The sequence below is a fragment of the Podarcis pityusensis genome, assembly GCF_964106645.2.
Source record: "Podarcis pityusensis genome assembly, chromosome: 4".
Classification (NCBI taxonomy): domain Eukaryota; kingdom Metazoa; phylum Chordata; class Lepidosauria; order Squamata; family Lacertidae; genus Podarcis; species Podarcis pityusensis.
This window is the reverse complement of record NC_138027.1, coordinates 41,074,151-41,098,341: the sequence shown is the minus strand read 5'-3', so window position 1 is coordinate 41,098,341 and position 24,191 is coordinate 41,074,151. Positions and strand designations below refer to the sequence as shown.

Genomic DNA, 24,191 nt, shown 5'->3' with positions numbered 1-24,191 from the left:
TGGTCATCTTGGTCGCCCTTCTCCTTGCCATAAATTCACCCCACCCGGCCTATTCTTTGTCCAGAATGTCCTTCTACTTCATCTTGCTCCTCAGACCTTCCCCCTACCCTGCATAAATCAGGAGCAGCCAGACCTGACACCATCTTCAGCCTCTTCTCTACATCCATAAGAATGGGCTGGTAATAAAGTAATAAAGTGGCAGAGGCCTGAGGTGATAGAATTGACTGCATCATTTCAAATGTTGGGAGGGGAAGAGAAAAATATTTTTGAAAGCTCCTCTACATTAACAGTGCACTGCAATCAGAAAACTGATGTGCTATGGGGTGGTATTTGCAGGAAGCTTAGTACGTGGGAAAGCAATAAAAAAAAAAATAGCATACCCCATCAGCAATCTAACGTAGACCAGTCCAGGGCAGATTCAGATTTGAGGGGGCTTTTGGCAATGTGGCCTCACCAGGCCCCTGACTGTGGGCTTACCTGGCCACAGCAGGTGACTGTGGGCCTCTATTTAACATTCTCCACTATGCCCCTGACATAGCATTGTTCTGGGACATCATGGGAAATGGGAAGTGCTGGTTTGTCAATCAGGCAGGGTGGGCCAGCCCAGGAGGAATCCCTGCCAGAGTGCTAGGGCACCAGCTTTTGGCATCAGGCCTGGTGCCATCCAAAATTACCTCAGGATTCTGTTACCTCAGGATTCTACTGCATGTGTAGACTAGACCTGAAATCCCAAGTCCAAATCACCTTTGCTTTCCCCAGATAAAAATGGCACTCCTTCCCACCACCTATTTCTATCTAACCAGTGTTTTGAGTTGGTTTCAGGTAATTATGACTGTCCATCATTTTTAAAATAAGAGGCTTGTTTTTAGACAAAAGGGTGTTTGATTCTTTTTAAATGGGCAAAGTTGATTCAGTCGCATCTGCCTTTTTCGTGTGCTCTCACCTCCCTCTGCTCTCTTTGGAAACAAGGTTTAAGTCCATCTACTTTCATATTTTCAAACAAAACTCATGAAAGGGCCATAAATACCATGACTTGTTAAAATGAAAGCTGTTTTCTCTTCCTCCCATGAGACTCCTTCCTGCGAGAATGGTAGAGAGAATTCAATTCTTTGAAGAATTCTTCTTCTGTTCAACTAGCTGCAACTGAAAGCTCTCTTCTGGGCTTTGTTCCTTGCATCATCTTGACCAGGCTTTGCCATAGCTCTTCTTTTTCTCTCTTGTTGCTTCTGCAAGTGTGAAGGAGGATCAGTGCTGGATAAGGAAAATGGCTTCGTTTGCACATTCTCAAAAAGCTTTTCCGGAGGGGTGGGGGAGAGAGTGCCATATATGAAAGGCTTCCTCCCCTCTAATATAGAAAGTTGAAATTGCTATACCTTCTTTAGCATGCCAGAGGCACAAAATGAAGGTTAACAAACTCTGGGACAACCAACTAAAAGGTGTAATCAAGAGATGACATTTATTCCTGTTCATAATTGGAGATTGGCTCTGATAACATCCCCTCTCTCCTGGGTCATCCCAGGGATAAATCTTTGCAGGACCAAGGCCAGGTATTAAGGAGCGGGGCTTGCATTTTAAACTTACCGGTACCTAATTCACAGTTTCCAAAACAATACAGGAATTGATCCTTTGAAATCGGCAACTCTCCAAACTTTCCAGTGCAACCAATTGGCCCCAACCAATGTGCACAAAAAAGGGAGAGGTGTACATAAAATGGTGAAAATAACATACAAAATGCATTATTTCAGGGAAAGGTTTGTGCAAAATGTGTATATTTTTCAAAATTGCATGCAAAAATGTGTTTATTGGGAGAAATGTACACTAAAATGCCGACAAATTTCATAAAGATTTTTTAACAAAAATTTTGCAAACTGGTGCAGAGATGTGGCAAACTCAACATAAGATTAGAGAAATGAGAAAATGACAGATTTGTTCATCCCTACCAGAGACAGGTGGGATCATGCCCAAATCTACATAACTGCAAATATTATTACACAGGTCTGGGTTTGATAGTGTCACAGTTGCTGGTGGTGAAGTCTTAAATGAATTCATTTTACCTTGGTAAAAATCAAATAAAACATGGGGTAGGGATGGAACTTTCCTGCTCTGGAGGACCTATGTGAATGGGCAGTAGGGGGCAGTGCTTACTTTGCAGCACCCTCAAAAAGGAGCTAGAGTTCTGGGCAGCAAAAAAAACTTTTACCCACAAAAACATGTCTTTTTGCATCAAAATAACAGACTGTCAACAAGCCAGAAGAATCTTCTGGGAATCTTTATGGGAAAGCCACTCATTCATTGAACAAATCCAAGAAGAGTGATTTTTCCCCACCATTATATCAGCCCAATGATTAGTCTTTAAGGAATTAACTGATTGTAGCCCATGCTTCCTGTTTGCCTTATAAAAACCTCATTATCCAGTAACAGGGGATCTTTTCTCCCCTGAAGCAATAACCACTTGAAACCAAGATGAAGGTTAAAAGGCCTCACCTTTTTTGCCTGGATGAGACCTTAGTTCTCGCAACAAGCAGATGAGACCCCGGGGGAGAGGTTGCATCAGGTACAATCTGCTCCCATGCCAGTCACTTGAAACAAAAGAGGCAGACAAGGGTGAAATAGGCAGCAGAGCCTCTGAAGTTGATCTTGAGTGAGGGATGGGGAACTCGTGGCCCTTCAGAGGTTAGACCCCCATCTTCTATTAGCTTAGACAACATAGCCAATGGTAAGGAGTTGGGGTCTAATAACATCTGAAGGATCACAGGTTTCCCCATCCCTCACTCAAGATCAGCTTCAGAAGCTCTGTTCTGCCCTTGTGTGTCATCCAACAGGTGCAATGAGACAGGGTCTTTTAGGTACTGATGCTGACATACTGGAAAATTATCCTTAGGGAGATCTGCCAGGCATCTCTCTCCTTGTTAAGTATCTGTTAGGATGCTTTCCTTTACAGATTTACTGGGGAGTAAGACATCGTAAACACATTCGGCCTTGCTTCTAAGCAGACAGCCTTAGGACTGCTGAACTCTTTTTAACTGCAGCTTTCTACTGTTCTTCATGTCAGCTGTTTTAATATGTGCCTTTTAATATTGCTTTATTTGATGCATTTTTGTTAATTTTGAATGCAGCTTTTAGTGTTTTAAAAAACAATAGAAGGGGAGGAAAAACTTAGAAGGGGAGTAAAATAACCAATCGTAAGTACAAGGCTTTTTATTTCTTCTGCTGAAGTCTGACTTAAATACTCATTTTTGCTATTCTGACTGTGTATTTGTTGTATATTGTCCTTTTTAATTGTAGTCCTGCTAATATTTTGTTTCTATTTGTCTGCACTAAAACGACATTCCTCATGATGCAGGAATGCCCTTTCATTACAGTTTAGAAAACAAGTAGCATGTAAAAACATCAACAAATTAATCAGATGAACAAATAACTAATATTTATTTATTGTATGCTATAAAACAGAGCATAGTTTAAACTGGCTTGATTGTGATTTTGGTGGAGAAATGCTGCAAAGGATTACAGAGAAAACAGCCTGTTTTCACAGCGCTGTATGCCTTTCTCCAGCTGTTTAACATATTTTCAAAGCAATTGAGAAACAGCTTGAAGAGAGTCCGATAACACTAGCCACAGAAAGTAACCAAGTTCAAGGTTTTTAGTGCAGCTGCTAACAGCAAAAATAGGGCTTCCCAGAAATGTTTCATGCAGCACCAATTTTGTTTGGGCAAAATTTCAGTGTCAAAATGCATGACAAGGGTTCCCATGCAAAATGCATGGGAAATGGAACAGTTTTTCTACTTGGCTTTTTGTTTTTTTTTAATTTCACAAAGCTTTCTAAATAGTACCCAGTGATCACAACATATATCCCTGTTGGTTTCAATGGGACTACAGAATATAAGGGATTTTATCCCTCTGTTTGTCAGAGCCAGGACTTGAACTTCTTTGTCTGCAACCGCAGACTGTGACTCAACCTTGACTTTATCCCACACTGGAGTATTATCATTGACACCATCAAAATTATTTATTTATTTAATATACCTCTATCCCTGAAGACACTTGCACCTCCACAGACAACAGAATTATCCCCAAGCTGCATACCTGATCCTTCAGGAGGTGTGCGGCCCTGTCCAATACATGTTGCAAACCTCTATGTAGTTCAGCTGTTTCCAGCTAACAGTACTTTCATCTTGTCTTAAGTTTCAGTTTCTGTTGGTTTGCCCTCATCCATCCTAAAATGGCCTCTGGGTGCCTGTTAAAAGTTTCCGTAGCCTAATTGGGATTAGTAGGTAGAAACAATGAATTGAGCTCGGTGTGCACCTGCGTGCTGGTGAGACCTTGGCTTGTGGATGACATCTCCCAATACATTATTACATAATAATTCTATGCCCTGCATTATTTCCATGTGGCAGGAGGATGAGGAAAGATGCAGTATTCTTGGGGTCTCAGCCTGTGACAAGCAGCTGTCACTTGTGCACGTGAGAAACGTTATAGCAAGACAAGCAACCGCCATCAGATACAGATACCTTGTTCCATTATACTGCGCAGTCAATTTCATTCTTCTTTCCCAGTCAGCGCACTGACTGATGGGAAACAGAGGGATTTAGTTAAACTGCAATATCTCCATGCACCATAAGGGTATTTCTAAAATCTATTTTGACATAGCTATTGTAGTTAATTTCCAAATCGCTGGCTTTTCTCCTCTAATGATCCTTTCTGGCCAGAGTTCCCAAATGTGATTTGAAATCCCATCTCTGTGTGTCTAGGGAAAGATTGATTGTAAAACATTTATATGCCAGTTCTGTAAATCTCCAACACTGTGGAAGATACAAGCCCTGACGTGTGTTGCAGCGGCTAGGGCAGTGCACTCTGCCCTCTCCACCTTGGTGGATAAGCCCAGCTTGCAGAATAAAGTGCAAATTAGCTGGAGCCCAAAATTTTCTCCACTAGGTGGCTAGGCATCTCACAGAGTCATATGGAATCACCATATATGGAAGAAAGGGTGGGGATTCAGTGAAGAAGATAAATAACCCTTGGAGGCAGGGGGGCAGCTGCCCCCCCCATTAAGTAAATAAATAAAAATTCTTCCCCCCCCCCCCCCGATAAATCCTAGCTACTCCCATGCTTGGAGGATTTCTTAATCCAGTCAGCCGATGGATATAGAAGGTCTACCTCAAAGATCAGAAGGGCCTAAGTGGAATTCAGTTTTCTAAGATTTGTGATCTCCTTTTCCTGCTAGCTCAGTTGGTAGCGCATGAGACTCTTAATCTCAAGGTCATGCGTTTGAATTCCATGTTGGGCAAAAGGATTCCTGCATTTCAGGGGGTTGGACTAGATGACCCTTGTGGTCCCCTCCAACTCTACAATTCTATGATCCTGAAAGAGGAGAGAGAAATTTATCAGTCAAAATGATTCCGTACCAGTAACTGTCTCCCAGCATTGTCTTGAATGAATGAATTTTATTCTTTCGGTCACAGACCAGTTCCAGCCCACATACAATATCAAGGAACTCATAAAACAAGACAGGGATACATTTGAATTTGCAATTAGGTGTAACGGGGACAATACAGATATAGCAACAGTTAAAAATATATAAATTAAAACTTAGCCATTGTTTTACAGCTCAGTTTGTGATGTGTTGTTGTTTAGTGACCTGTTTAGAGCAGCTGTCATTGTAATGCTATAGGCAGGGCCAGTTCCACTTCTGGGGTGGGGGGGGCTCGGCATATTGCCTTCAGAAGGCCCCTTCCTACATCAATGGGACTTCCCATGAGTCCTGGCTAGGTTCCTAGGCAGTGGCACAGCCAGCAGCAGTTCTGTGGAGCTTAGAGCTCCCATTTATTTATTTTGTTATTACTAAACTGGGGTAATGTCAAAAACTGTCATGCCACCGTGGGGCTCATTAGAGGAAAGGGAAAGGGGGCTGCAGGAGCTGAGGCAGGTGCTGGGTCCCTGGCAGCTGCCCAAGAATATCAGGTGCTAAATCTGACCTGGCATATTGCTGCCCATATGATTCTATAATTGCTCTCAGCTTTAATATCCTACACTGCCTTTATTATGAACTCCTGAGAATGTTTAAATCCAGTCAGCAGAAGGAAGCTGATGGGATTCTTTAGAGACTAGCAAGACATAACTGGAATTTTGTTTTATAGGAGTTGGTATCTCCTTTTCAGCTCTTTCTCATACCCCTCAACTGTCCCGATTTAACCAGGGCATCCTGTTTTGGGGGGCTGTGCTCACATAAAATCACAGCTCCGAAACACTGTGTTTTGGGGCACTGTGCTTTTGTACGGGTCACGTGACTCACGCAGGAGCGTGGCCCCAAAAGATGCACATCCTGTTTTTTCTCTAGGACATGTTGAAGGGTATGCTCTCTGTTATAAGAATGTTTAGGTCTTTTATATATATAATAAATGTTCATATATGTACCAAGCAAACACATATATAAATATATAAAGCACATGTCTGAAACCCATGGGTAAGTCCTAAAGCCATTTTGACTCTTTCAGTCACCTCAAATATTTCTTTGCAAGGTCGAAGGAAATGCAGAAACCTCCCCATTGTCTCTGTCCTCACAAATCCTGCCTTAAGGGCACATTTAAGGTGTGAATAGAGTGAGCCTGTGACCTGGCTCAGTAATTAAGTATTATCATTACAAAAAAATGGCCAGACTCCCCAGGTAATCCAGTCAAGTGACCATTAACAGGTAACCTGGCAGACAGGGTAAAAACCCACTCAGATTTCTGTTGTAGACCACCTTTTCTGTGATGTAGGTATGATGTATCTGGGGGGTGGTCTTGGACTCCAGGGTGGGCAATTTAAAATGTCTATATAAAGGCAGGCACACCTTTGTACTGGGTCCTCCTCCTCTCTCCTGCGTGTGGGGAAGCACCCTGTTGCAACAGGCTTACTAGCTGCTTTGCTTCTCAATATTCTCTGGTTGGTCTCTGTTATTTTTTCCTACTGATAGAGAACCTACAAAGGACTCTAAATGGGCTCTTGGGTACCCCATAAGGGAAAAGGAGCAGTTTTTTTACTTATATCACTCTCTATCAAGAAAGGCTAACTACAACAAAAGTAGCACCAAGTAGTTGCATCTTGGGGAGAACCAATTTGTTTCTTCTGCTTGTTATATGAGCTGTAATGTGTTAGAAACATGTGCTGCAATAATATATTATTTAAACTCTGACAATATTAACTTACGTGCTACAGCTAGAGAGCGGGTTGCACAGTCTGATTGTCAACAATAATAAACATTTGTCGGTCTGTTTTAATTAGCCATACATTTAGTCATAAAACCTATCACATTTGTTTACATATGTTTTATTACCTGTTTTTGCACCACGAGGAATCAAACTGTCAAACAGATGAACCTTGCTCTGTTTGAGGTTGTTTTGGTAGTGTGATATTTGTGGAATCACAACAGTAAATGAGGAAGAACCACACATCACCTCCAAATCATTGGGCCCCAAACTGGAACAGATGCACCTGGTGGCTGAGGAAGACAATTGGTTTGCTTCTTTTCTTCTGTTCTGTGACAATTAATTTCAAAAAAAACAAAACCTACCTAGCACGCCAGGCACTCCTGTCTTCCACTGCCTTCCGCAGTTTGGTCAAACTCATGTTGGTAGCTTCGAGAACACTGTCCAACCATCTCGTCCTCTGTCGTCCCCTTCTCCTTGTGCCCTCCATCTTTCCCAACATCAGGGTCTTTTCCAGGGAGTCTTCTCTTCTCATGAGGTGGCCAAAGTATTGGAGCCTCAGCTTCATGATCTGTCCTTCCAGTGAGCACTCAGGTATATGAATACAGAACACTAAATTAGATTGATAGAGCAATGCTATATGTATATCTAATCAGAAGCAAGGCCCACTGAGCTCACTCCCAGGTAAGTATATAGGATTGCATTCTGTCAGCTATTCCCTGTTGTGATTGATGAGGACTTGATTTGGACTTTGAGATAGGATTTTTAAAAAGACAGGCTACTGAGGCAAACATTGTCATTTATAACTATATTAGGTAGTGTACAGCTAGGATCATAAGAAAAAAAACAGAAAATTGCTATACCGATTTTAAATAGAAAGAGTCTTCCCCATATTGACATAGAAAAGATGTTTGCTGGCATTTCAGATGACAATTCTGGGGCAAGTCTATTGATTCTGAACTAAGTATTCTATTGGGCAGGTATAGTTTTTGCTTTCCCCAATCACCATGTATACTCTTACTACACCTTTTTTTACTATCCCTGAAGGAGTGCAAAAGGCACTAGTGGAACGTGTGGTAAAATCTAATGAGGAAACTGCCACTTACCTTCACACATCCTTCAGACTGAATGGCTTTTCATGTCATTCTTCAATTCCCAGTAGTGAGGTGGATTTTGAAACCTGGAAGCTGCTAATACAACAGCTACTGGTGGACTGAGAATTGCCATCAGTAAGAGGGCAAAAGAAAATTAATAGAAAGTCTTTCCCTTCCAGCTTTGAGTGTAGCCTTCAGTGAAGGGAAATGTGACGGCAGTAGAATGTTTGTCAGCACATAACTTTCTTTCCAGTGCTAATGAACAATGTGCCCAATTTCTACAGACATTCCAAAAGTCTGTGGAAAACCCCTTAGAGAATCTGAGGAGATTAAACAGTTGCCGGAGAAAAGTGTTAGAAAACGTACTTGTGGATGCCAGCAAATTCTGATGTGCAGCTGATAAAGCAATTTATTCATGGAGGTTTAGGTGATTGTGAAGCTCCATCTAAGACCTGCTCAGACAGTCATTCTGCTTCTAGGGTGTCATATTCACACAGCTGCTCTATAAGCTTCTACAATATGAGGAAGAAAATGGAGCCATGGGGGGGGGGGCACACAAAGCAAACCAAGCAGCTCATGTCAAACTGCAGAGTGGTGATAGCTAACGTTTTTCAGCTGGAGGGGGCTGCATCACCTGGGCTGTGCACATAGTGTACACCAGTGCCTGAGGATCACACAGATCCACTTTTTCATGTGTGATTTTTAGCATGTTTGTCCATCACACTAGTGGTGGTGCTTGAGGGGATGTATTTGCACTGTGGTGTTTCCACCTCCTACCCTGAAATTAGTACATCCCCAACCTCCCATGGTGGGTATACATGCAGGTAGTTGTTTATGAGTGCATGTGGCCATTTATTATGTTTTAGATACAAGTTTTCCACTGTACCAAACTTGCACCCAGGAAAACAGCACCACGCCCACAAACCCGGCCACACAATGTGCTTCAGTACATACACAGTTGGGTGACATGTGATTTTCTGTTGGATTTATTTTCCTTGTTTCATCATCCACAAATCAAGTAAATCCATATTTTGGGGGGGGGTCTTCCCCTAGTATGAGGAAATTATGCGCACAACATGAAAAAATGCACCCATGGAATGCATCATAAGCACTCTAAATTGCTTTGTGTACACAGCCCTGTTACAACCCTTCCATGTGGCTGTGGCCTAAAAGTATGGAAGCAGGAAGCTGTGGGCAATTTGTTGAAGAAAATCAACACAAATGGAAAATAACATGGCTCAAATTGATGTTACTGCAATATAAATGGATATCTCTTCTAAGAAGGGGAAGCATCTGCCTAGGCAAAATGATTCTCAAGGCATCCTCAGCTGCTAAAGGATCTGCTTATCTTAATGCATGGTTCTTCTATGGCTCAGTCGGTAAAGCATGAGACTTAATCTCAGGGTTGTGGGTTTGGACCCCACTTTGGGCGAAATATTCCTGACTTGCAGGGACTAGATAACCCTTGTGGTCTCTTCCAACTCTACAATTCTATGGGAAAAAACAGCCTAAAGTGAGGTAAATTAGTTGTGCAATACAAATCTGGTAAAAAATAAGTTCGTTTCCAAAAACTCTGAAAACTGACACTGAGAGGTGATACTGAAGAATTTATTTTGGAATAACTCGGGTGTTAACTAGCAAGTGAGCCATCTTGTGTCTGGATCTTCATAGATAGAGCTGCATGCAACTGTTAATAGATATTATTATTATTATTATTATTATTATTATTATTTTCATTTCTGTGCTGCTTTATATTTTTAATGGGGGGAGGAAATTTAAGGTGGTTTACAACACATCGAACCATAAAATAAAACAATCCAGAATTTAATGCTACTGAAGAAAGTCAAATATAAAGTATACATTCAAAGAAACGTAATTAACAGGAAGCTAAAATATTATCTTGCAGATTTCAAGATAAAGCATTACTAAAAGAAGTCAAATATAAAATGTACATTTAAAACAGCATAATTGGCAAGAATAAAATATTATCAAAAGCTTAGAACATGGCGGCGGCGGCTGCTGCTGCTAATGGTGGTTCATGGCAGGTGGCAGCTGTGGAAAGTCAGGCTCAGTCACCTGGGTCTGCACTAGGAGACAGCCAAAATACAGGATCCCAGGTAACCTGCATAACAGACATTTTACAGGAAACATATAAAACACACAAAAGAAAATCCAACTGAAAAAGTACTGCAGATGATAGGGGGAGATGGTCAAGAAGTTCCTTATTTGGGATATATCATTATTGCTTTTAGAGCTCCTCGGGAAGGATGTGGGACCTACAAGAGGCAAACAGGTTTTGCCCTGGTGTGTTCATTAAGACCAGCATCTGAACCTGTTATTGTGCAGGTAGTTAAAGGATAGCTGTGAACAAACTGCAGGCATGCATTTCCTGAAGAGATTGCAGACTGGTGCTTGAGGCTGGTATTTCTCAAATTGTGGATTGGGGCCACCGCCGGGCCTCCGAACCACAGCCACTCTCTGGTATTACAGCAGCATTGTGGTTGGGCAGAAGCTTAACAGCAGCTGCCCCCATCTACAATGAGTAAATAAGATGGTGAGGAAGTGGGAGTTGGTTGAGCAACAAGCCGGTCACATGCAAAGCTGGAAGGGGAGAAGGGACAGCAGGAGAACGAATGGGAGTCAATGCCAAATACGGCATGTAGGAAGGTAGAGAAAGTACAGGGAGGCCAGGGGGATAGATGATCTGAAGGAGAGGGAAAGAGGAAGCCCCCAGGGCTGCTGCCCTCTGACCCTTCAGCTTCATGCTCACAGGCCTCCTTCATCCCTGCCTGGGGAAGAGCCAGGAAGCCTCCCCTCTCTGGGAGGAAAGAGCTGCTGGAGGTGGCACTGAAGCACATTAGAAAGAGATAAAATATTCATTTTTCAAGTAATGATAATAAACTGGGAATAGGGAAGCAGGGAATAGGAGAGGGAAGCTGTTGTGGGAGGGAAGACGGTTGAAAGAAACTTGCAGTTTTGGGTGGGAATAGGATACAAATTCATTGCACAAGGAGAAGAGGAGAAAATGACAGGAGATTAGTGGAAGTACTTTGAGAGGCATGAAGAAAGGAAGAAAAATGTATAAAATGCAGAGCCTTCTCCACTAAGAGCCTGTGGATGGGGAGATTTGGCTTAAAACTGGGAGGCTGAATCATGATACCTGCAGAGTCAGTGTCTGTATTTAGTTTGAGTGCTGAACTATGGAACTCCCTGTCACTATGACAAAGAATTCAGCAATTTCCATATTAAATATTAACAGAAGATAATGTCAGTAATTGCCTGCTGATAATGTCAAACTCCCACGCTGTCTGCTGTTATTTTGTGCTTGGCTCTGCCTCCATAACACCATTTTGTGACTGGTGAGTTTCAGTACTTCTTAGCCTTCTCAGGTGGGCCTTGTGAACAGAAAGATTTGGAACCTCTGCTTTAAACTGATGCACACTGGCACAGAAAAGGTTGCAAACACACACACACACACACACACACACACACACACACACTTATGAAATAATTGTAAGATGAAAAGATGCAAGCAAACATTACTTCCAGATGAGGTAAAAGATGTTTCTGGAACTGTCTGGTTGTTGCCAGGATAGAAGATACAGAGATCCAATGGGGTCGTGGGTAAAACTCAAATTACCAAGACAGTTACTACATTTTGCAACAGAATCACTGAGCAGCTGCAGCATGTGCGTTCTCAATACTGCATTGCCTAAAAGGTGTGAGATTGCAAAAGGGGAGGTTATAGGGGAGGTTTTCCTTTACCCTGAACAGAAGACATTTTGCTCAGGCTTCCTTGATCTAAGTAATTCAATATCCTTTATTTGAAGTGTGGACAATAACAAATGGAAGTGGAGAAGGAAAATGGACCTAAAACAGTGTTTACCACCCTCAATAGGAAATCAGCAATTCTATATAATGCCACAAGGACTGACAAATGCTCTGGCAATCATCCAAAAGATGGTGGAAAGTGTTGTGAAAAACAACAAAGTCACATAATTCTTGAATGACAATAATATTTTCAGACCATTTAGGACAACGCACTTCAGTGTTTAAAGCTGTCAGTTGAGTTTAGACTCCCAGTTCCTAAATGCAAGCTGTTCCAAACAACTTGTTATTTTACAGGAGAGTCTATGATCTGAACCTGACAAATGACCAGCTTTGAAGGATTAGCCAAGAACCATGAAATCCAAGAACATTCCTGGGATTTTCAAGACATTGTAGAACAGAAGCATGGAAGGAGTTGTCAAGAACTAAGAGAACAATAGGCTAATGAATGTCAGAAAGCATTTGCAGCCATGAAAAAGTGCTGACAACTGCACCTGTCAGGGCCTGCAGATTGGAAGCTTCCATATATATTACATACAGATGCCAATTTGACAGCACTGTATCAAGAAGAAAGAGGGAAATGCAGTGTGATTGCATATGCTGGTCAAGGATTTTTATGTTATTTATTTATTCATTTGACTTCTAAACCAACCTTCATCAAAAAATGGATTCAAGGGCGGTTTGCAAACCTTATACTGTATATGGTAGATATACATATTTACCATCAAATATAAGGCAGGCAAATTGCACGGCTTATTTGCTGACCTCGTGATTTTGACATTTAGTATGAAAGCATACTAAAGTAACAAGAATATGTTTCAGAAGTGTTATCAAGAAGTAATCCTGAAACGGTGGCCTTAAGACAGCTACTATCCAATACATGCATGGCTGTGTGCCAGAAACATTCAGCTCATGTTTTGGCACAGCCTCATGGTGAATGGACCGAGTGATATTAGGTATTATATATGGAGATGCCTTTGAAGACAGTTCCAGAATGACATCTGATGGTGAAACTAGTGCTAAGATTACTGATGGGTACCAGGAAGCTTGGGCATATTACACTGGGTCTCATTTACTGCACCAGTTTCTTTCCAGGCTCAATTCCAGGTGCAGATTTTAACCTATAGAATCTTACATTACTTGGGACCCCAGAACCTGAATCAACACCTCTTCCCATATGAGCCTATGTAGGTACTAAGGTCACCTATAGAGTTCCTCCACTAAATGCCCCCTCCTGCGAAGTATACAGGGCCTTTTCAGTGGTAGCTCCCTGTTTGTGAAATGCTCTCCCTTAAAAGGCTCACCTACTTTAACATATTTCTGTTGCCAGGCTAAACCTTTTCTTTTCTTCCAGACCTTTTAAGAAGCTTGACCTTTTTTTTTAATTAGCTAGTGCTTTAATATCATCAGTTTTGGAATGCTGTCTCCACACCTCCCTTATTGTCCTTTTCACACCTGACAGTGACCTTCTTTTCCCCACACTTTTGGAATGCAATTTTAATTCCCCTGCCTCGTTTTTATGTGGTGCTCTTATGACTATGGACTTTTAGTTCCTTACGTTATCTGTATTTAAATTTTAATGGCTTTATTTAAAATTAAATTGGTTAATGGCTTTATTCTTTTTTTTTTTTTGCAAACTGCCCTGGGAATATGATTGATGGGCAGTATCAAAATACTTATAAATAAATAAAACCCTCCCTTCAAAAGCAAATTGCAAACTAACACAAGCTCCACTAGGTGGCTAAGCAAGCCATATATAGTTGGAATTACTGTGGAAGGAAGAAATGGCAGGAATTCAGTGACAAGGCATTTGCCATCTTCCTTTCTAGAATTACTGAATTCAGTCAGTCCTATAGTGTAGTAGCAGATAGGAACAGGCTGAAGTTGCAGGACCTTGGATAGCTCCATGTAGACAACTTGCTCTACTGATGTCTGGAGCTTAAGTAAATCCTTTTCTTCCTCTTGGGCCAGACTACCCCGCCCAGTTTCTACCCCCTTCCTGAACATTGGAGAGTCTTAAAGGGCTAGGCCTTTGGCAGTCTGTTGCCTCTCTGTCAGTTGTGTGTTGCCAGTATGAGCTTGCACAGGAAATAAGGAGCCCCTTGTTGGGGGGGGCAGGACTTTGTTGGGGGGGAGGGCAGAACCAACGTGATTGGTCAGTTAAGTATTCCTATTGTTTTACTTGATCTGGGGGGGGCAGTTGCTCCTCTCTGCCCCCCTTGGCTACACCCCTGGTCCCTGGTGTAAAGGTGGCTGATTTCTCAGGTGAGTCTGGCTCAGCAGGTGATGCCTCCAGTGGTCCCAGTCTGAAGGTCTAAGACTTGAGGCTCAGGGTCAAGGCCTGAGTCTAGCTTCAGTACCTCTGTGGCTTGCACCACAGGCCTTCCTAATTCAGTTGGTTACCCACCCCCTTGTCCTGGCTGCTGCTCAGGGTTATGGTTATGGCACAATCACATTTAGCAGGAAGTCATGTTTTGTTTGTTGCTATGTTATGTTTGTGTTTTCGTATTGTAAACTGCCTTGTGGCCCTTGGATGAAGGGTGATATAGAAATTTAATAAACGAATAAAATAAAATGTCATACTGAAGATTGTGGCCACTTCCAGGCCAATTAATTGCACCATTGCCCTGATTTCACAAGGAGGTTAGGCGATTTTGGCTGTTTATTGAGCATTTGTTATGACATTTTATGGTGCTGCATCATGCAATTATTATCCCACACTTTCCGGTGCATTTTTCCATCCTTTTCTTTATTGGAAAAGATCAAACTGGTGATCAAAGGGAGCAAGTTTGTTGTGCAGGAGCACCAAATCAACTTTAATTGCGGAACCAGTGTGAGATTGAATCCCACCCCAAAACAGTGATAGTCTGGAAGTACTGTACCTTATATATTCAGAGACAACATTGTGTTCAGTGTGACTGTGACCAAGGACTAAGGGGGAGCAATTGCTAAGGAGCCCTGAACTGACAAAAAGCAATTGACATCAGTGCCTATTGTGGTCCTAAACACAGAAGAGCACTCCAGGTGATGGGAACATCAGAACACTGCTTTTGCTCCTCAGGCCATCCCTACAAAAAGTACCTGCTCACACTGCAGCATGAAGACACATCCTGCCTAGAGACTGCCCTGAATTTCGAATGGCATATCATACACTTGTAAAATTCAGTCATGTTTTTGTTGTAAGCCTGAGAACAGAGACCATCTTCCTTTCAGAGTCTAGCCTGACCATGACTCCAGGTCAACCTCATCTGAGGAAGCCTAGTGGGACTTACAGAAACCTCCTGGGCAACTGGGAACACTTAAGAACTTGCAGTTGCAGGGGAGAAATCCAATGTTACCCAGCCCCAAGGACACTTTGTCTGCCTCCCTCAACTCTGTACATGGACTCATGCCTCAGCCCCAGATTCTCCCCCTTTATTCCAAGGCTCTTAGGAGCTGAGGTGGTGTTGGGTCCAGTAAGAAGTACAGAGCTGGCAGAAGAGTGTTCATCTGGAAGCAGATAGCTTCACTATTAGAGATCTATTTGGGGAGAAGCCAGACAAGAATTTAGGTGTGTATGGGACACAGCAGATAGCCTAGATGGAGATGGAGCTGTCTAGGGAATCAGCAATGGATATTAGGCCTCTCTGGGAGCCCTTTTGGCTAAAGGGCAGGGCAAAAATTCCTCAAATAAATACCTGTAGGGCAATGAAGGGTGTGAATAATTCTTTCAAAGCAGTAATTTTGCCAGGTGGGCAAAATGCTAACTCAGTTATAGCATCCCACAGATGAGGGATGTTCCTAGAATGTTCAAGCTTGATACTGGGCTATGATAAATACTTTGCCACCATACAATTTGTTGTGAATTTTGGATCAATCACAGCACTAACACTGATATCACATTCTTGGCACATTGTGAAAGCAACATAGTCCTTCTGCATGTGGAGTTCAGATCCAATGATAGTTAAAATGACTCAATAGCCACTATAAGTTTTTCCCCCACCCACCCACCTAACAACTATTAACAGGCTTTTGGGGTGTAATAATATTTTCATTTAAGCCTCACACAACATTCAGGAATAACATCCTTGGCATTTGAATATGAGTGGCAGAATTAGCATAATTTTTTTTTTATTTCCTTCTCCTTTCCTCTTGCATTTCAAAATTCACTTCTGCTCCCCCACTCTTTGAAACTGAATGACTTTAAGTTCAGTTAAGCCATTAAAGTGAAAACAACATGTTATCAATGTGCTTCTCATTTCTTATTCCACATTGTCAGACTGGCAGGTTTTGGGTGACTGGTCTATAATTATAATACATCACAATCACTAAATTATACAGGATCAATTCTCATGAGATCCTTTCAATTCAACTTTAGAGAGTTGTTCTGCCTGTCAAATGTGAAGGTATATGCACGAATTTTTCACCACATTTCACTTCAAAATGCATGCAAACTACTTCCTTGTGAAGTTTTAAGAGACAGCATAGACTAGCTCACATCCATATTTTCCAGTTTTACTGATTCTTAAGCCTTCTTGTACTCAGTACTACTCTTCTAGTTTTCTTCCTTTCTGCAGACAAGAAGCTTCTGAATCAACACATTCTGCATGCCAGTGCAGCTGTACTGTCTGCTCTACCCAAAGGAATTAATATGCAAGATAAAGAGAAACAGAAGCCATTGCTGGACAACAGGCATGTATTGCTGTTTGCACATTCTCCATGCCATTAAGATGTAGCAGCCATAGCGTAAAAAATCAGCCTTGAACAATTATGTCCTGCCTGACAAAGATGTCACAAACACAGAGTATATCCCAAGACCATGTGTTCAGTAGAGGTGTCCCAGAGTGCAGAAGGAGTCAATTTTTAATTGGGTGTGCGTTACTGTTTGTGGTGGGAAAAGGTTTCTGGCATTTTCCTGCATTCTTCTTCTTGTGGTTTTACAGATTACTGAAAAGTATGCCTAAAGCTTAAGAATCACTATCTTATTATCACCCCCCCCAAAAAAAACCTCCTTCCCTGATGCAGCCCCATGATTACTCAAAACAAGATCCAGAGGGGGAAATGGTGTTCAATTAGGTAGGAAGAAAACTGAAGAGAATAAAAGGAGCAGAGCCAGCAAATTGCTTGAGATAACAATCTTTCCCTTTCTGTAACTAAGAGGATTAGCTGAACTTTCCATGTGGCACCAAAGTAGACAATAAGCAACAGTGACTTTCCCTCCTGCTGGCATTTGTACACTCAGAAGTCTCGTTTTCTTAATGATACACTCGCTCAGCACTTGCTGACTCTGGAAAACTTGGGAATAAACATTATTGGTTACCTTTCCTTCCTTTCCCCCACTCCCACCCCTTTCTTGTAGATTTATGAGTAAAATGGAAAAGAACAGAGAAAACCATGGACCAAGCAGCAGGCATTGTTTGTCCTTTTCAGGAAAATACTCCATTTTGATATTGAAGAAGAGAGGGGTGGTTCTATTAAGGGTTGTTTGCTGTCCACTGTTTCACTAATCTGCTCAGATTGCACTCCTATGGTTACTTACAGCCAGGCCAGCCTTCAAATGGATGCTTTATCTGCAGCGGAGAAAAAGGGAACACCGTGAAGGGAGCTTTAGCATCAGATTCCAGCTGAAAGTCTATTAGTAATGCACACAGTTATAGTTCCTGACATATCCTTTGGTCATGGAGGACACCAAGTGCACTTCCGGACATTTTTGCTATCTTTGGGTAGGATTTAATCACAAGCAAATTCAGGTTGCACAATGAAAGTGGATTAGTGCTCTTGAACAACAAGCCCTCTTGTCACGCAATCTCCCCACAGACAAATTGGAATGAATGCTCAATGAAAAGCATAGGTGCCAACTCCCTGGGACCCTGGGTACCCAAGCACCCAGAAAATTCCCCAAGAAGTGGATGGGCACTGTTAACGGAGAAATCATCTGAGGGCTCCCTTGGACAAAAAAACAAGGACACCAGCCAGGAATACCAGAGCAAAACAGTAGCCAGTAGGCTTGGTCTTTATTGAAGACTGTCATGACAGGACTCCCACCTGCCACCAGGTGAAACAAGATGGAAGCCCCATACAAAAGAGAACCCAAACTTTTATCAGTACATCACTAATACATCATGGTCACATCATGAAAGTGGAGGTCTGGTGGCAGTAATTTGAGTATCCTAGATCCTGCCATTCCTCCCCTTGCCCTCCAACACACACCCATCAAGTGAAACCAAAGAGATATTTACATTTCCCTGTTTCCCAGCCAAGTTAATCATACCCTTTTGTCTTCATCTGAGTTTTTATTTATGGAATGGCTACCTGTCTGGCACTCAGGTATCAGGATGCCAGGGATTATCACTTAGGCAGAAGGGCTGCTGAGTAGCTGAGCTCACATGCCTATATGAATTTCTGAAGTTTTCCCAGTGAGCCAGTACATAGATGAAATTATCAGTGAATTGTTACATTTGGTATTGTGCAGCAGATGCCCTTTGAATAGATAGGAAGACACTGTGATGAAGTATTTTGTGGGGACAAATCACAAAAGTGTGCTGATTTTGGTAGTGGGCTGCATGTGCATGATATCTGCTGGAGGGGCAACCCCCATACATAAATTCCTGCAACAGCACCCACAATTTTTGGTGCCTGAGCCATGCATGCTGCATGGCACCCACAGCCCCTGGCACCCACGGAGCTGGCACTCCTGATGAAAAGCCAGTGTCTAACCTCCCCGCAAACATTGTGCAAACAAATGTTCAATAAACAGGTTGTCTGGAAGCCACTCGCTCAGGCTAAATTTAAACAGAACTTTAAACCTGGCTATCAGACCTTTGTTTCAGACAGCAAGGAAAATGTTGGGTCTGAGAGACCTAATTTGTTTGACCGAGAAAAAAGAAGGAAATGAAAATGGCAGAAGGCAGAAAGAATAAATGTAAGCGTATGCTGGTGGGACTTTAACAAAACAGATGCAAGCTTTCTGCCACGTTTCACAGCCTATCCATAGAAGAACAAACAGGTATGAGAACTGCTTTCCTGGATCGGGCCAAAGGCCCACCTAAGTCTGTCATGCAGAGCCACCCACCTATGAGACAAGTTAAGGCAACCAGCTCAAGCAGCAGGTTCCTGAGGCAGTGGATTCCAGTGTCAATCCTTCTACACACACACCCATTCCTAATGTAGTTTTCCCCTGACCCCTTCTTCTCTGCCGGGGAGGAGGATGCCATTTTGGGGTCCATCTCAGGTGCCAAAATGTCAAGAGGCTCCCAGGAAGCTCACAAACATGGCATGATGAACAGTTGCTTGCTTTTCTAATGATATGGTAATGAGGATTTGTCCTACTGAACAGATTCCTTTGCCCTCCTGTACATTTGTCTAATCCTTCTAAAGAGTCAACAGGGATAGGAGTTTCTATCACAGATGGTTGGAACGAATTTCACAAGCTGCGGAAGCCATTGCATGAAGAAGTACGTCCTTGTATTTGGTCCATATTTACCGCGAGCCTGATTAAATGGATCACCCAGAGGTCCAACTATTCTGAAAGAAAGCCATTTCTCTCTCTTTATTCTCTCTAGATTGCTAATAATCTTGCAAATGTGTCCCCTAATTCTCCTCTTACTCTCCCTTCCCCTGCAAATTTAAAAATAAAAAAATGGTGTGTTTAAGTGGGTAGGCGGTATAGTAAAAAGATGCAGGGCAGGAAGAGGAGGCTTACAGCAAGGTTCTCCCTGTCTCTCCTATCCAGCCCATTTTCTTCTCAGTCTTGATGCTGTCTCCTCCATGTTCTATTTATAGTTTTTACTACCATTTCTTGAACATACCCAAAAAAAATTATTTGAAAATTTGCATGTAGATAACACAGGAAGAGTACAATCCTACACTTGTCTACTTAGAAGTAAGTCTCAAGGAGTTCCGTGGGACTTACTCTCATGCACTGCATAGTTTATTTAGACAGGTATTCCTGTTGCTGAATTTGCTTGGCTTTCTTGGCCAGAGTGTTTGAGATTTATTCTCCTTTATGCAAAATACACTAGATTGATAGATTGATAGATAGATTGATCAACAGCCCCTTATGATGAAATCCAACGCTTGTTGACTTAACAACAACGTCCAACTGTGTTCGGTGGAGCTAAATGTGTTTACTGTTGCAGCCATAACCTGTGTGGTTTCCTTTGATATAACAAATGTTTGTGTAGTTGGGCAGAAGGGAGAAAAAGGTCTGTAACACAAGTGTCCCTCCAAAGGTCTGAAGAATAAAAGGCATGACAAAAGTAAGCATTTTGAGACAAAAGGATAAGGTGGTCTTGTAACTCAAAAGCAAGTGATGTCCAGCTCTAGGGTGAGCGATGGCTTTGTGCCCATCCTCTTTTAAAGAGACATGGAATGGGACTGGAATGGAAGAGAGTAGGCTTTGAACAATACCCCGAGCCACTCCAAGAGTTGAGGCGAAAGGGTGAAGGATACCGTATCCAATTGAAATTACAGAGGAATTTGAGATAGGAAGAATGTAATTACCCAATTGGAATCTAAACTGTGAAATTAAAAAGAAATATTCAAGGATGAAGGGGCAAAGAGAATCCTTAATCTCCACCCAGGGTAGGCTGTGTGCCAGAGAAGCAAAGAACCTGAACTGGAATAAAAGTGGAGAAAGAGGATAAAGGGAGATTTCAAAGGCACCCCAAATCCAGCTGTGTATTTGTTTCACAACCCACTCCTGTTTCAGGAAAGTGATTTTTGTGTCCTTGTTCAGTTCTAAAAGAGTTTTGTTAACAGGTGAAGATAAAACCAAAGCATTTGTAGTAGCTCAAAACACCAGAGCCCACATGAAATGCAGAGGCCCATGCTGCTTGAATTAATATCGGGTGAGTTTTCTTCTGGCTAATTCTGGTCACTTTGTCGTCAAGCAAATGCTGTTGTTTAAAGCCCTTGCATAGTGAATCAAGCAGAATTCAGTTAATTTAACAATTGCTCTCTCCTACCCTGCTTCTTCCTTTCCCTATCAGGGCCAATCTATGTGCATGGGTGTCCACAGAAATGAAGGGGAAGGAATAGGTCTATGATTCGTAACTACAGGATGTTGACGTGACTATTTGCAGTCATCAAACCCCAAAACTACATGACAAACTATATCATTTTTAGTTTGACCCTCAGATAATAATTCTGTAGCGCAAACAATATTTGGGTTTCATGAACAAGGTTTGGAGATAGGTTGCAAAGAAATGCACTATACCTTTTATAGAGATCAACTGATATGTGCAGGAAATAATGTGAATTACAAATAGAAAACATGGTTTAAAATCAGTATTTGGGGTGATTTACATTGTTCTAAATCTATCTATCATAGAGAGAAATATATGCATCCTATTTTCTGCTATTCTAACAGCAGAATGCTAATTATAACGTATTAGGATGACAAGAACAAAATGTCAGCGTCGTAAGATTCCCTGACAGTTGGGGGAGCTGCCAAGTGGGAGACCAAATGTGAAGACTGTAGGAAGTGTGATAACAGAGACGAAGGGAGGGGGATGTTGGTTGGTAAGAAAGGAAGAAATTGGTAAGAAGTGGCTCTGAACTGAAACTACAGCAAACAAGGCAAGGACTGCTGAGAAAACTTACCGGTAGTTGCCATGGGATAAGCAGAGAGGTCCTCTTATGGACTGGCAACTGGTTAACGAAAGCAAAGAGTAGCAATCGATGGACAGTTCTCCCAGCTGAGTGATGTAAACAGTAGGGCTCAAACAGTGGGGCTCTGGTAGGGCTCAAACTCACATCTTCCTGCTTCCCAGCCCTATGCCCTAATGCATATTGCTGCCGCCTATGTGTAGCTGTGGTTCTCCTTGTGTTTTCTTGAACCCTGTTTTCCCCTGCTTGTCAAAAGTGTCTTTCCCTCCTTCAGGGGATGATGCAATCTAGTCTGGGGGGGGGGGGACTGCCCACCTGCCTGCACCTGTTGCCTTATAAGTGACAGACTTGGCTGAGCCAAAAGGGCTTTGCAAGACCATGGACTGAACTAACACTGTGCTGAATTCAATCCAAGCACGCCAGCTGTGCTGATTTATGAACTGGGATGCCCATCTAATTTCTTGCTTTTTTTTTTTTTTTACCGTATGTCAGTCAAGTATTGCCTGCAGTATAGAAGAAGAGAATATATATTTGATGCAAGGCTCCCTGGAGCTTTGCACTGTCCAAGAGTGTAGATACACTATGATGAGTATCTTTAGAGAAGAAACAATTTATTTCCTATAAGAGTTTTTCTCTAAAGATATAATAGGCCACTATTCATGCTATCATCTCTACACAGTATTCAGTGTTCTATTATTTTACATTCCTATTCATAGGGGATTAATTTCATATTGTACTTGGGGAGAACTTGTCTTGCACATATTGTTATGGGCTTGTGTTCTGTGTTTTATAGGCCAGCGTTATCAGAAAGATGCTGCTTTCTGAAGAGCTTTTTTCTGGTTGGCAATTGTATTTCAAAATGTATTTAAAATATGAAAATATGTTTCCATACAGACATTTACAACCAGTGTAGTGTAGTGGCTGCAGGAATGCCCTTACAGGTTGGAAGCCCAGGTTAAAATCTTTTCACATATATAAAGATTCCTTAATGGTCCGGCACAAGCTAATGTCAATTAACTTTGCAGGGCTTTTCAGAGGCTAAAATGCTGCTCTGACCACATTGGAGGAATGGTAGGATACAAATCACAAGTGGTATCTGAAACAAAATATGTAATGTGGCGTATGCCTGTTCAGATGCTGGGCAGCGGGACATGCTCTTTACCAGGATACTGCATTCCATTCCAGTTCTCTGTATTGTTTTGTTTTTTCCCTCCCAACACATGCTTTCTGCAGCCACCAAAATAAGCTCAATCCTCATTGGCCTGTTATGAATTCCCCACTACACCTTTTAAGCCCCACCCCAATAAACTTTATTTATTTATGTATGCAATCTTGAGATTCCCTAAAACCTGACGGTGCCTCTTCCTTCTGTGTGGATGGTGCTGTTTTGTCAATTAAATAATCTGCACTTGGAGCCAGTTATTACTGTACAGGCTTTTTCTTCTCTGGCGTAAAACAGTGATAAATGGAATGGAGCGGCTGACCTTACTCTTTTCTGTAGAAACAATGCAGTAACTAATCTCTCCACCTTCACATGGTATCGCATAAACCTCTGCATTCCCCCAAAGCACGTACAAAAATAAACAGGGTGGAAATGCGGTAGCTACACAAGGAAGGAAATGGCATGAGTGAATGCCACACAAATGTAAATATAGGGATGCCTAAGCAGGTGGAGGCTGAAATCTTTTTACCTATTTACCTATGAATAAGTTCCACTGAGGACACGGGTGGCACTGTGGTCTAAACCACTGAGCCTAGGGCAGGCCGATTGGAAGGTCGGCAGTTCAAATCCCCGTGATGGGGTGAGCTCCCGTTGTTTGGTCCCAGCTCCTGCCCACCTAGCAGTTCAAAAACATGTCAAAGTGCAAGTAGATTAATAGGTACCGCTCCGGCACTGCTCTGATTCGCCAGAAGCAGCTTAGTCATGCTGGCCACATGACCCGGAAGCTGTCTGCAGACAAACTCCAGCTCCCTCGGCCAGTAAAGTGAGATGAGCGGCGCAACCCCAGAGTTGTCCGTGACTAGACCTAACATCAGGGGTACCTTTACCTTTACCTAACTTCCACTGAACTTATTTCTGAGTAGACATATACAGTATACATATAGGAGTGCACTGTGATTTTTGTCACAGCCTAATGAATTACCTTGAAACCAGTGATGGTGGGCATATGTGGGCTGTTGGTGTTTACTGCACAGGACTGACATTGGTCCAGAACAAGGTGTCCTGCCACTAGAGACAGGAGGAGTGTTTTCAATGTATAATGCCTTCTGCAGTTATAATGTCTAGGAATCTGAGCTAGGCTGTGAACCAGGAAAGTCCTGGGATCAAATCTTGATTTGCCTTCCACTTTAGAGGAGACTCTAGTAAGATACTGTACATACTGAAAGAGGAGTTGAAAGGGAGAATCAGGAGCACAGAGTCTTTAAAGATACGTCCTGCCTTAGTATTGCACATGTTCAAGCAAACATGAAGAACGTAACAAGAATAGCCACACTG

At 42.2% G+C, this 24,191-nt stretch overlaps 1 long non-coding RNA gene across 1 annotated transcript; it reads right to left on the bottom strand.

The window, feature by feature from the left end:
* Nucleotides 1–365: 365 nt before the first annotated feature.
* Nucleotides 366–7,533, bottom strand: LOC308476182. The gene is made up of 2 exons (XR_013985788.1): nucleotides 4,084–7,533; nucleotides 366–2,579 (listed from the first exon to the last, which is right to left on the bottom strand). It is a non-coding gene; the product is annotated as an uncharacterized lncRNA (long non-coding RNA).
* Nucleotides 7,534–24,191: the final 16,658 nt, after the last annotated feature.